The sequence below is a fragment of the Apodemus sylvaticus genome, chromosome 23 (assembly GCF_947179515.1).
Source record: "Apodemus sylvaticus chromosome 23, mApoSyl1.1, whole genome shotgun sequence".
Classification (NCBI taxonomy): domain Eukaryota; kingdom Metazoa; phylum Chordata; class Mammalia; order Rodentia; family Muridae; genus Apodemus; species Apodemus sylvaticus.
The window spans coordinates 15,251,863-15,265,752 of NC_067494.1; the positions used below are offsets into that span (position 1 = coordinate 15,251,863).

A 13,890-nucleotide genomic window follows, 5' to 3' on the forward strand; every position below is an offset into this window, starting at 1 on the left:
CCTGGTATTTTCTAACCACTGTCCACTCTACAAGAGGACAGTCCATACAGGACCCTCCATGGATCTTTCCTCCAAAGGAAAGACATGGCTAAGCATGGACTTAGAATTATCCTCACATAGAATGAGCACAGTTGTAAAAGAAGCTTAGATGCTCTCAAGCTCAAATAACCCCCAAGGATCATATCTTCTACCAGACTTGATATTCAAAACACATAAATATAGTTAATTTTGTCCACCTGAATTGTCTCAAACACCCAGCAGAAAATTATAACCAAAAAATAAAATGATTGGTGTATTTCTTGAACAGTTTAAAAGACCATACTCCCTAGACATTAGGTTTAAGACCACATGAGATGTTGTTCAGACAACCATTTCTCATTAGTGATTTTCTTCTTGATAAGAAAAATGCTGCCCAGATATAGAATGTCATGACCTTGGCACAACTCAGCACTGCATTATCTACCTGCAACCAAGAGAGATAATCCCCCTGGTTTTAACTGTCATTTGATTCTTAGGTTAAATTGATTTTCTTTCTCCCTCTTTAGAAGCCATGTGAAAAAGACCTCAGTGTGTGTCTGGTCATCCCAAGAGCTACCAAAGTGTCTGAAAGCAGATCCTGGGTTCATCACTCTTCAGACCAGCCTTGGATCAGTTGCTACTACAGGCAACACTTCAGGAAACAGTCACCTATTTTGTTTGTTATGCAGTGTCCTCTAGTTTTCTCCTCTCCCCACCCCCTTCAGCCCTTCTACTTCTACAGATGGCCCTTTAAATGGAGCCTCAGATATATACTGTGTGTCAAAATAGGACCAGTTCCAGAACTCCTCATGGGAGTCCCCCCTCTCTTGGACTGACACTCCCATGGACTATGCCCCCTCACAGCATGAAGCAGCTAACGTGATCATCACCCCCTTTCCTGACAACACTTAGTGTCAGTCTCTGAGATGGGGCATGAAGGCAGTTTAGATGGACACAGGTGGACTAGAAAAGTGACAACAGGCTTCCTGACATAAGCCTTCTTATTCCCAGAAGACATTATGAGACTCAGTGTGGGAGCTGAAACTATAAGGGAAGAGAGGACACAGGGGCCCTATAAAATGCCTAAACCAGAAGCCTTTTAGAGGAATTCTAGCCTTAGGTATCACCTATACTATATGAACCAAGCTGTTATTTTTACTATCTCCATGGTTTCTGTCTTTCTGAGTATTCAGTTATTGTTCATGAAAGGGAACAGCTCAAGCATCTCCTAATTATATAACTCATCAGCCTCAATATAGAACTCATATATGTAACCGCCATGATGCTTCACAGGAAGTTTGTAGTTTGTCAAAAAATTGCAATGCTATTTATTTTAATTTTATGCATCTGAATGCATGCATGCCTGAATGTATTGTACTAGATGTATACTTGGTGCCCATGAAGGCTGTAAGATGGTGCCAGAACCCCAAGAATCAGAGATAATAGTGAGCTGCCGTGCTGGTGCCAGGAACCAAAGCTGATAGAAGCAGCAAGGGTTCTTTACCAGAGGGACATCTCTAGAGCCCTGTGAGTAACATTTTGTCTTACTTGGGATATTGTTATTGTAAAGAGACATCGTGACTAACGCAATTCTTACAAAGGAAAACATGTCCTTGGGGCTGGCTTACCATTCAGAAGTTCTGTTGATTATCATCATGGCAGGAAGCATGGTGGGATTCAGGCAGATATGTTGCTGAAAAAGGAGCTGATAGTTCTACACCTGGATCAGCAGACAGCAAGAAGAGACAGTGAGCTACTAGGCCTGGCTTGAGCCTTGAAAACCTCAAAGTCCTCCCCCCAGTGACATGCTTCCTCCAATAAACGCCATATGTACTCCAACAAGGCCACACCTCCTAATAGTACCACTCCCTGGGGACTATAGGGTCATTCTTATTCAGAACACCATACCTTTGTAAGAGTAAAGTTAAATGAAAGAAGCCAGATGTGAGAGAATCCACTGAATTATTCAAAGATGAGCACTGTTAACTGGATATTTGCTGTGGAAACATTATTTTGGCTCTGCATGGCCTTCTACAATGCTTAGCAGCAAGTTCACTTTGTGAGGATTTGGAGAACTACAACTACTTTGCTCTTTTTTCTCTTTGTATGTTATGCTTCAAGTTACAACTCTCTTTCAGGGCTGGGATTGAGCAGAAGGCTTTATAAAACCTAATCAAGCTTTTCTGAGGGATGTGGCAGACCTGTACCACATCTGGCATGGAGAGGGCCAAAGAAGCTTATACTCTCTCGAGAACCAACAGGAGCATGGCATTAGGTAGGAATCACTGCCCACCCCCTAGACACAAAGAGTCGCTCTGCTCTGGGACTTACTACCCAGCAACCTCCAGATCACAACTCCCCTACACCCCTTCTACCCTTCCCTCCTCCCCAGTCACTGTTCGTTTCCATCAGATATGGTAGACCTGGGCCACATCTGGCACAGAGAGGGCCCAACTTCCTGATAGTCTCTAGAGAATCGACAGGAGCAGGGCATTCGAGCACTGACAGGAGCAGGGCATTGGAGAACTGACAGGAGCAAGGCATTTGAGTATTGGCAGGAGCAGGTCACTTGAGAACTGGCAGCAGCAGGGCATTCGAACAGGCCGAAGTGGGGCATTCGAGAACCAGCATCAACAGGACATCCAAGATCCATTAGCAGAAGATCATTAGAGAACTAGCAGCCTTTAACACATTTGACCTTAGCCAAGACAGTCAGAGGGGAGATCCCATCACCTGATTCTTCCTGGAGAATCAGCTGTTTGCAGGGCACTGGACAGAAAGAGAATCCCAGGAGTGCAGAAGCACAGGCCTGCAGAACAGAGAAGATGGAGACAGCAAGACCAGCTAGCAGCAGAGATAACTAGAGGGACAAAGGCAAACACAACATCATTACCAACAGAAACCAAGGCAACATGGCATCATCAGAAGCCAGTTCTCCCACAACAGGAAATCCTCCATACTAAATCACATCAGAAAAGCAAGAAATAGATTTAAAATCACATCTCATATCACTGATGGAGGACTTCAAGAAGGACATAAATAACTCCCTTAAAGAAATGCAGGAGAACATAGGTCAACAGGTAAAAACACAACAATCCCTTAACGAAATACAAGGGAATATGGAACAAAAGGTAGAAACCCTTAAAGAGGAAACACAAAAATCTCTTAAAGAAATATGCAAGAACATGGGTGAATCAGTAGAAGCACTTAAAGAGGCAATACAAAAATCCCACAGGGAATTATGGGAGACCATGGGTCAACATGCAGAAGCCCTTAAAAAGGAATCACAAAAATCCCTAAAAGAAACACAGGAGAACATGGGTCAACAGGTCGAAACACTTAAGGAGGAAACACAAAAATTCCTTAAAGATTTTCAGGAAAAAACAAACAAACAAGTGAAGGAAATGAACAAAACTATCCAGAATCTCAAAAAGGAATCACAAAAATCCCTAAAAGAAACACAGGAGAACATGGGTCAACAGGTAGAAACACTTAAGGAGAAAACACAAAAATTCCTTTAAGATTTTCAGGAAAAAAACAAACAAACAAGTGAAGGAAATGAACAAAACAATCCAGAATCTAAAACTGGAAATAGAATCAATAAAGAAATTACAAAGTGAGACATCTCTGAAGATAAAAAACCTTGGAAAGAATTCAGGAGTCATAGATGCAAGCATCAGCAACACAATACAAGAGATAGAAGAAAGAATCTCAGATGCTGAAGATTCCATAGAAAACATTGACTCAACAGTCAAAGAAAATGCAAAATGCAAAATGTTTTTAACACAAAATATCCAGGAAATCCAGGACACAATGAGAGACCAAATCTAATGATTATAGGTATAGAAGAAAGCGAGGATTTACATCTCAAAGGGCCAGTAAATATCTTCAACAAAATTATAGAAGAAAACTTCCCTAACCTAGAGAAAGAGATGCCCATGAACATACAAGAAGCTTACAGAACTCCAGATTGGACCAGAGCAGAAATTCCCTCTGTCACATAATAATCAAAGCACCAAATGCACTAAACAAAAAAGAATATTAAAAGCAGTGAGAGAAAAGGTCAAATCACATATAAAGGCAGACCTATCAGAATTACACCAGACTTTTCACCAGAGACTATGAAAGCCAGAAGAGCCATGGACAGAGGTCATACAGACCCTAAGAGAACATAAATGTCAGCCCAGACTACTATCCCCAACAAAATTTTCAATTACCATACATGGAGAAAACAAGACATTCCAGGACATAAGCAAATTTACACAGTATCTTTCCACAAATCCAGTTCTTCAAAGGATAATTGTTGGAAAACACTAATACAAGGCAGCAAACCACACCATAGAAAAATCAATAAGGTAATGTTTCAACAAACCCAATAGAAGGTAGCTATACAACCAGAATTTCACCTTTAACTAAGAAGATAACAGTAAGCAACAATCACTTTTCCTTAATATCTCTTAATAACAACAGTCTCAATTCCCCTATAAAAAGACAGACTAACAGACTGGATACATAAACAGGACCCAATGTTTTGCTGCATGCAAGAAACCCACTTCAGTGACAAAGACAGTCACTATTTAAGAGTCAAAGGTTGGAAAAACATTTTCTAAGCAAATGTTCTCAAGAAACAAGCTGGAATGACCATTCTTATATCAGATAAAATGGACATTCGACCAAAAGTTGTTAAAAAAAGATAAGGGGGGATAAGGGGGGACACTTCATAACTTGTCAAAGGAAAAGTCTACCAAGATGAACTCTCAATTCTGAACATCTATGCTCTGAATGCAAGGGCATTCACATTCATAAACGAAACTTTACTAAAGCTCAAAGCACACATTGCACCCCACACAATAATAGTGGGAGACTTTAACACCCTACTGTCAAAAACGGACAAATCATGGAATCGCAAAATAAACAGAGATACAGTGAAACTAACTGAAGTTATGGACCGAATGGATATAACTGATATTTATAAAACATTCCACCCTAAAGCAAAAGAATATACCTTCTTCTCATCACCTCATGGTACCTTCTCCAAAACTGACCATATCAGGCCTTAACAGATAGAGAAATCGTGAAATTATTTCATGTATCTTATCAGATCACCACGGTCTAAGGCTGGTCTTAAGCTCAAACGTAAGCAATGGAAAACACACATACACATGGACTTTGAATAAGACTCTTCTCAGCGATACCTTGGTCAAGGAAGAAACAAAGAAATTAAAGACTTTTTAGAATTTAATAAAAATGAAGGCACATCATACCAAAATTTATGGAACACAATGGAAGCAGTGCTAAGAGGAAAACTCATAGCTCTGAGTGCCTCCAAAAAGAGAATGTTACAAAATAAGCACGTTAAAATTCACCCAGCACCGGAAGCTCAAGACGGAGGAGGACTTAAGTGAGGGTGCTTTGGTTCCTCTGAGAAAGGGAACAAAATGCTCACAGGAGCAATAAGGGAGACAGAGGCTGAAGTAAGGGCCACCTAGAGACTGAGCTACCTAGGCATTCATCCTATAAATTCACCAAACCCCAATACGACAACAAGAAGCATATACCAAAAGGAGCATGCCATGGATGTCTCAGGAGGGGCCCTGACAGAGCCTTACAAATACAGAGGCAGAAGCTAGCAACCAACTATTGGACTGGGCGTGGTGTCCCCAATGGAGGATCTGGAGGTTGGTCCTAAGGAGCTGAAGGGGTTTACAGCCCCATGGGAAGAATATTAATTTCGGCCACCCAGATGCACCAAGACTGAACCATCAACCAAGGGATACACATGGTTCCACCCAAAAATGTGGCAGAGGAAGGCCTTGTTGGGCATCAGTAGGAGGAGTGATCCTTGGTCAGGTAAAGGCTCAATAGATGCCCCCAACAAAGGCAAACCAAGGGGGATAGGTGGGAGTGTGTCGGGCAGAGGGGCATATATGTGGAGGCAGGGGGTGGCAGGAGGGGTTTTGGGTCTTTTGGGAGAAGGGAAATGGGAAAAGTTTTCTCATTGGCAATATAAATGAAAACGATATTCATTTTTTTTTTAAAAAAAAGGGGAAAAAAAGCTAATCAAGTGCTCTACCACTGAGCATATCCAAGAATTACTCTATTAAGAAAAGCATAGCATATTCCCCAAAAGAGAAGTGATTAAATACATTGGTTTTCTGAAAGAGTTGGAGGGAAAGGACTTATATCACTTTAGGTGTTAGATTAAATTTGTATTTAGGTTGATGGTATAATGCAGAAACATTGCAAGGACTCTATGAATTCCACACATAACAGATGACAAGACCCTGAAAAGACCCTGGGGACCACATCTGGCCTGGATACTTATTGACCACCTCCCTAAGACTCTCTCCTCTGCATTTGTACCCCGCCCTCCACCTGTTACAAGTAACTCAATCTCACCAAGTTTCTCCTGTAACTACTGCCCATGCAAGTTGATTTTAAAAGTAGTCACATTCATACAGACCTGCCTCTGGCTATACTTGATTTTCAGGAATGAGCATTTTTCTCCCATTCACTATGCAGTGAACAATCTAAAACCATAAATTAACAACTATAGGCATTTCAATTGACTTGTTCCTCTACATGGTTCAAACTCCAAGGTTATTCACTTCATTTTCTTAAAAGTAAGCAGCAAAGAAGAAAACTGTTAAAGAAACAGACTTTGATATTAGAGTAAGGAGAACTCCATCCAGTTCCACTCCTCTTGCTCTTAAAGAAGGAACATGTTCAAGCCTGTCTGCTTTCCTTAAAACTCGGGGAATAAAACTACTTCATGGGATTCTTGGCTTTAAAGGAGTTAGCACATGTCAACTCCTTACTTAGTATCTGACTCAATTGAAGCAATCACTAACTTCCTAGTATCAATATTATATATCATACCAGGTACTCTAGTTTCACTTCAGTGGCTGTGATAAAATACCCTGGCAACAAGCAGCTTGGTTGTGGGATTTATTTCAGCACACAATTCAAAGTTAAGATCCATCACCATGGGGAAGTCAAGGTAGAAACTTTTAATGCAAGTTTCACCACATCCACAACAGAAAGATGACAGTAAACAATGTGTATATGCATACTTGCTTGTATCAATTGAAGTTCTCTGCTATTACACAGCGCTGAACACACTGCATAGGGAATGGTACTGCCCATAGTGGATTGTATCTACTACATCAATTATCTTAACACAATCCCATACAGATATGCCCGCAGATCAACCCAATGCAGACAATTCCTGATTTGAGACTCTCTTCCCAATTTCTGTCAAGTTGACAAAGTAAAGCCATGCCTGGAAACTACTTACTATTTAAAATGGAATAGGAAAATGTATATTTTGTTAGTGTCTCTGCCTCTGTCTCTGTCTCTCTCTGTCTCTCTCTCTTCTCTGTATGTGTGTGTGTGTGTGTGTGTGTGTGTGTGTGTGTATGGTGGTAGTGATGGAAGTGGGATTTTGGGGTGATGCTAACTAGGTCATGAGACTCTTTTTGTTTTTTGTTTTATTTTATAGAAAACCCAGAAACACTTAGTCCATTCGTCTCACAAGATTTCACGGTGATAAATGGTAACACCCTGTTTTTATTATGGTTAAGTTGAAGAAGATACCTATATGATTCTGTTAATTCTCAGATCTTTGGAGGATACACCGGTGTTTATTTCACCTCGGATGGATGGTTTCTCACACTGAATAACTCTTGGAAGTTAGAACATATGAGTACAAAGGGCAAACACCATAAAAATACTAAAAGACGCTAAAGAAGTACCCTAAGATGAGCTCTGGGTGACAGGTTTAATACAAGACGTGAAACTCTCCTCTCTGGTGCATGGTAAACTGCGATGTTTCCCATTGATTGGAGAGAAGAGTTCGAACCTAGTGAGTCTGAGCCTTCCTGAGGACAGGAGGAGTCTGGTACTGAAGAAAGATCAGTCTTTACAAGGGAATTCTGGATTGGCCACCAGAGAGGGCAGGATATGGCTGTCTCCCAATCGCTAGCCTAAGAGAACAGGATGTAGACACTCTCCCAATCAATGTGTTTAAGTTGAGAAATCAAGGTATATGTCTGCTGGAGCTAGCCCCTTTAAGGCTATGAATGGGTCATATTTAAACAGAAATGCACACAAGTCCTAACACTGATATAAAAATATATTGCTATCACACTGTCTTCTTACAGTTTTCAGGAATTACATATGAATCAGTAAGAGTCTAGTTTGTGCAGGAAAGTCAAGAAATTTAACAGGCATCTTAGCAGGCAGATGTTAGAGAACTGATGGCTGAAAAAGAAGCTGAAGGTGGAAACTAGTATATACTGACTGCAATTCCCACTCGCAGGGCTGGAGAAACAAAAGGGAGCCCTGACTGCATAGATGGTCAAGGAAGTTCACTAAATGGCGATTCGGACCCATGAGAATTGGGTCCGGCCAAGGAGGCAAACCCTTCGCATAGACGAAGACGCTGGAAACTAGGACCAAAGGCTGCTAGAACTAAGATGGGATGAGTCCAGGAATTACTAAGAGAACAGCAAGTAAGCAGCAAGCAGGTCCTGTCCTTCCCCCTCCAGTGCCCCCTAGCGGTGAGAACTAGAAGCGCAACCGAGAAGCAGGACTTGCTCTAACCCTCCTTCTAGAAGCCTTCATCCCCAACCCAAGACTTCCCTTCCAGACAGAAGAACACAGGAGTGTAAGGCACTCTAAAAATGGTTGCATCTCTAACGGCCTCCACCACAAAAACGGGCCGTTTGTCTGTTTTCTTTTAGTTACTGAAACACCTTTCTTCTTAAGGTCTGTTGTTCCAATTTCACGGTTATTTCTCGTTATTTGTGCGTTTGCACCCGAAGTCTATGAAGGAAAGAGAGAACATGCCTGAAGTAAATGGTTAATTTGTTTATTTTCTCGTTGTGCTTAATATTTACAACTCCCTAGAAAGGACGAGCCCTGAGATCTGCTTGCAGATCTTTGTCTCAGTGTTTCCAAGCGTTTCCTTTCTCTCTTCATTGGGGGATGGCCCTGTCCGGTTTGGGAGATTTCTATTTTGTTTTGAGGTTGTCTCTGTTCTTCTTTAAATGCAAAGACACCTGACTTAGGGGTGTGGGGAGGAAATCGCGACCAAGGTAAGGCAGCACGCCCAACCCTATGTTGAGAAATAGGTACCTTTTTCAGCCTTCCAGCTTCTTCTTCTTCCGGGAGGAAACCTGACATTTCAAGCGGCTGATGAGACTCTGCTGTGCTGGGCAGAGTCCTTATCCACGCTGACCTCCATCGCCCCTTGAAGCCTGTGGACTGGGAACTGAAACCCAGACACCTCCCTGGCGCGGACCCCTGCGGGCGAAGCCGGTTGAGCACAGTGGACTCTGGGCTCCAACTGTCCCGGGTCTCGCGCTTGGAGAGGAGCCCTGGGGAGGCCACGCCGCGTTCCTGAGATGTGACCTGAGCTGACCGCCCATACATGGTCTCGGGACCCCGCGCCAGGCCACCCGGCCCTGCTGCCACTGCTGCTGCTGCCTAGGCTGCTTCTGCTGTTGGCTGCCTGGGGACTCGCAGGTAGGAGAGTCGCGCTGTGGGGCACAGGGCCACCTGGCGGGAGCCTGAAAGGGTTCACACTGTGCTCCTGTTTGCCTGATCTGAGCTGGGGTGGGGTACAGGGGTAGCCCTCCTGAGTGGCCCAAATCTCCTCCCTGGAGACTGGTGATCATGGTGTCAAGGGGGAGGCTCCCACTAAAACCTCTGCAGGTCCAACATCAGAGTTTGGAAAAGCCAAATCAGCCCCAAAGGGGTAAGCCACATCCCTTTCTCCCGGCAATCCTGACAGGTACATATATGTGCTTCTGAGAAATCACAAAGCATAAAACACTGGAAGGATTTTTCTCTGTTGATTTAAAGTTTAAACTATAACTGCTGGAATTCAGAAAAGCCAGGCTGAGTCACAAAAAATAAAAAAGTATTTTCCTTTCTTTTCTTTTCTTTTCTTTTCTTTTCCTTTCTGTTTTTCTGTCATATAAAATCATACTCTCAGCAACGTATCTCAAGATTTTAATTAAAGACAACAGCCACAAGGCTTCCCAAAATATCGATTGTAGTTTTATAAAATTGATTCAGACCCCTCCTGTGTCCTTTAGCCTGGAAAGAACTAGCGAATGGGGAAAGCAAGTTGCAGTAAGACTGCAGTCAGAGAAAACACGAAGCTCATTAAGTTCTCAGAGGCAAGAAACATGTACGCTGGCCTTAGAGCGGCTTCTGAGCAGTAGAGTCTTTAGATTATATTCTAATTCCTAAATTTATGCAAATGTATGATTATAGTTTAATAATCCAAGATAAGCCAAATGTGAAGAGGCTTATTCAAATATCCCTGATGTGAATTTGGCTTTTTGTTTTTAAAGGACAGTTGAAGTTTATTATCAAAGGTTTAGACAGAGATTTAAGTACAGTAATCAAGGGGGATGAGATAAACACACAACAAACACGCACATATACATACATATATATCTATATACATATATATAGATATAGATATGATTGAGAAAAGATCTCCACCTACACATATACTGTGTGCAATAGAGCCACCATACTGAACTTGCTTGGTTTTAATCCAAGAAATAAAGCTTGCTCACTAACTGGACTAATGGAATGACATTACAAGGCAACAATACTCCTAGCTTAAAAGCCAACTTTGAAACACACACACACACACACACACACACACACACACACACACAGACACACACACCAGAGGGCTGTTGATCTATGAGACCCAGCATGTAGCATGGGACTGACCTCCACAGACACTCTCACAAATACTAGGAAAGCCAGTTAGAAGGTACATTAGGTGCTTGGATACCATTCCTACACTTAATAACTGAACCCATGGATAATCTTCACTTCTGCACGAATGTGGACTTTTAAGAATTGTATGACATTACCACTTAGGAGTAGATACTACCTTAACTTTGAGACTTTTCTGCACAAAATTCAAAGCTATACAAGATAGTGTTGATAGGATCAGGCTGTATTATCCCAGAACACCCAAAGAGAAATAACATCCTATGTGGCATCAACATTTGATACACATTTTGATGTTTCATTTAAGGTAAACAACTACAGGAATTTTGAATGTCCCTGCTGTTCCCTGAGGGGTGTGTAACACTGCCAGTGACTCTCCTCCCTCTCTGGGCAAAGGGTTTACCAGATTCATCCCTATGGCCTATTAACCTCGATCCTATAGATCATTCCTGCATCTTCATGTTTGTGTGTCATTTCTGTATCTCCACAAGGATGAGGAGCCATGATCAACATCACATAGACAGACATTTTAAATCTATAGGAGTGGGAAACAATGAATTCCTAAGACAGTATGGCCCTGGTCAACCCCACAAAGGCTTCCTGGCTTTTGGAATTTTCTAAATCTTGGAATTGTCTATGCCCCCCCCCCCCTCTCTCTCTCTCTCTCTCTCTCTCTCTCTCTCTCTCTCTCTCTCTCCTCTGTCTCCTCCCCTCTCTCTTTCTTCCTGCAGTTTAGATTTAGCTTTCTTCTTCTTCTTCTTCTTCTTCTTCTTCTTCTTCTTCTTCTTCTTCTTCTTCTTCTTCTTCTTCTTCTTCTTCTTCTTCTTCTTCTTCTCTTCTTCTTCCTCCTCCTCCTCCCTCTCCCTCTCTACAGCCTTACTTTAATTACTCCCCTTCTTGTCTTTCCCCAATTCCCAGAGCAAGGATCCAAATGTCCCAGGATCCTTATTTGCAGTTCCCTCTGATAGAAGGGTGCTCCCTCATCTACCATGGCTAACCTCTGCTGAGTCAGCATTTCACCTCAATGTGTCTTCCCCTAAGTGGAAAGCCAGACTTCATAGTACTTAACTGGTCCCCCTATCCAACTGCTGCTTCTTTGAATTACCCCTGCTACATCAGGAGTAATTAGCAACCTGTCCCCTGTTAGAGCAAGTCTCACAGGAAACTCACTACCCAGACAGGCAAGATGCCCCACCCACTACTAAAAAAGTCCTTCCATAGACAGCTCCACACTTGCTCTCATCCATTGTTCTCATCCATTCTCTGTGTTTATCTTGAGCTGAAAGGTCGACAGGATAAGAAGCACGTGTTCCAATGCAGGAGGCGGCTACCATACTTCAGCCTCTTTCTCAGCCTCCCTTCACAGTTTCCTGGGAGGCATCGTGCCACGCCCCCTTTCTCCATGTTATTTTCATGGTGTCTCCCAATGGTCTTGTGACCTCTTGGGCTGACTCTATGCAGAGCTTGATGAGGTGGTTACCTTATTAAATGTGAAACCTGGCCAGACTGTCCTTCCCTCAGCCATCATTTCTATGACTTACAAGGGCCCTCTTCTATCTAGTTTGTCTTCTGTAAGACAAATTCTGGCCAGATTCAGGATTTCACAATAGTACACTTTCTCCAGTCTAGCAGGGGTGACGTCCTGCTTGCCTCTTTGAGCTACAGAGGAAAAAAGTATGATTTTACTGTTCTCTCTAGAATCCCTGATATCTGTGATAGTGAGGTGTTAGTACAACCAAGACACTCGCACAGAGTTCTTCCTGCTTTTCGAGGGAGGTTATCACATCCCATCTTGAGCCACCAAGATGGTGGCTCACCACTCTACCCACTAGCTGATCCGAAGCCAATTCTGCTTGTAGCTCAGAGGACTAGAATGCCTCCCTGTTACCCAGACTTCGCCCAGTCCCACTTCCTTTCCTCATGGGAATGCCCTCCAGCTCCCTCTGCAGATGGAGAGTCAGTCTCCTCCCAATCAACTAAACAACTAAAAGGTTCTGTCAGCAATGGATACAATCAGCTTATTGGTTTACATGTTTTCACCAGTTCAATTTCCCCCTTCCCTACTTTCTAACTGTTCTCCTACATCTGCCTCCTTGTTCTTCCTTCCAATTAACCTGTTAGTTCTTACAGAATTCTCTTAAATGAACAAGAAAATATATAACCACATCAACTGTTTTAAAGCAGTCATAACAATGTACCACAAGCTGTGTGGCTTAAAAACTCAGCTTTATTGCTCAGGGCTGTGGAAACTGGAAGTCCAGGGGCCAGGTGCTGGCTCACTCTTCCTAAGTACTGGGCGGAGGGGGAAAGGGGAGTTCAGTTGCTGACAGTGTCACCTGTTCCCAGACCTGCCCCAATCATTGCCTTGTCTGATCTCCTCTGCAAGTGGCCACATCTCTGTGTCCCTTCACATGGTCTTCTCGGAAGAGTCTGTCTGTCTTTGTGTTCAAGTTTTCTGTTTCTGCAAGAATTTCAACCCAGCCTATTGACTGGAAAGGTTGTGTTTCCAACTAAGGGCAGGTTTTGAGTTACTGGCTGGGGATGGGGGAGTGTCAGAGTCTTAGTTACTTTTCTTGGCAAGTACAATTCCACTCTCAACATCTACCATGCACCCCGAGATCTATCCACAGACAGCAAGATGGCTTGTGTGGTGAGAAAAGGGGGTGGCTTCCCAACTGCAGATTCTCCTCTTGAACATCTTCAGTAGTCCTCGTCCACTACTGAAGGAATCCTGCAGAAGTGTCTGGCTGGGAACAATGAGGCACTGAGAAGGTTGGGAGCAGATGTGAGGGTTTCTGTCCTGCTTCCCACAGCAGAAGCACACAGGAGACCACATTGTACTCCCAGTGCAGATGATGGTGTGCCCTGCATCTGAGATGCTCGCTCCTGAGACTGCTGTCCCTCTGCACTCAATAGTTCGTAGACTTTATGTGCAAAATAGAATTTCATGTACACAGGGATGAGGAATTTGAGGTGCTCAGATTACACAACATGAACTTAGTGTTTTATACAGCCACTTTGTGTTCTCAAAATTGTTAAACACATCCTCGCTCAGTGTGATTTTTTAAATAATTTTTCTTTGTGGCTTTTCATTCATTTTTTTCAGTG

At 42.8% G+C, this 13,890-nt stretch overlaps 2 protein-coding genes across 3 annotated transcripts in view; both read left to right on the forward strand.

Moving 5' to 3' along the window:
- Positions 1-13,890, forward strand: part of LOC127673838 (histocompatibility antigen 60b-like) — a 344,893-nt gene that overhangs the window by 94,892 nt on the left and 236,111 nt on the right. The window lies entirely within an intron of this gene.
- LOC127673835 (sperm motility kinase Z-like) overlaps positions 1-13,890 on the forward strand; it is a 91,022-nt gene that overhangs the window by 9,319 nt on the left and 67,813 nt on the right. The gene's annotated exons all lie outside the window — the stretch shown is intronic.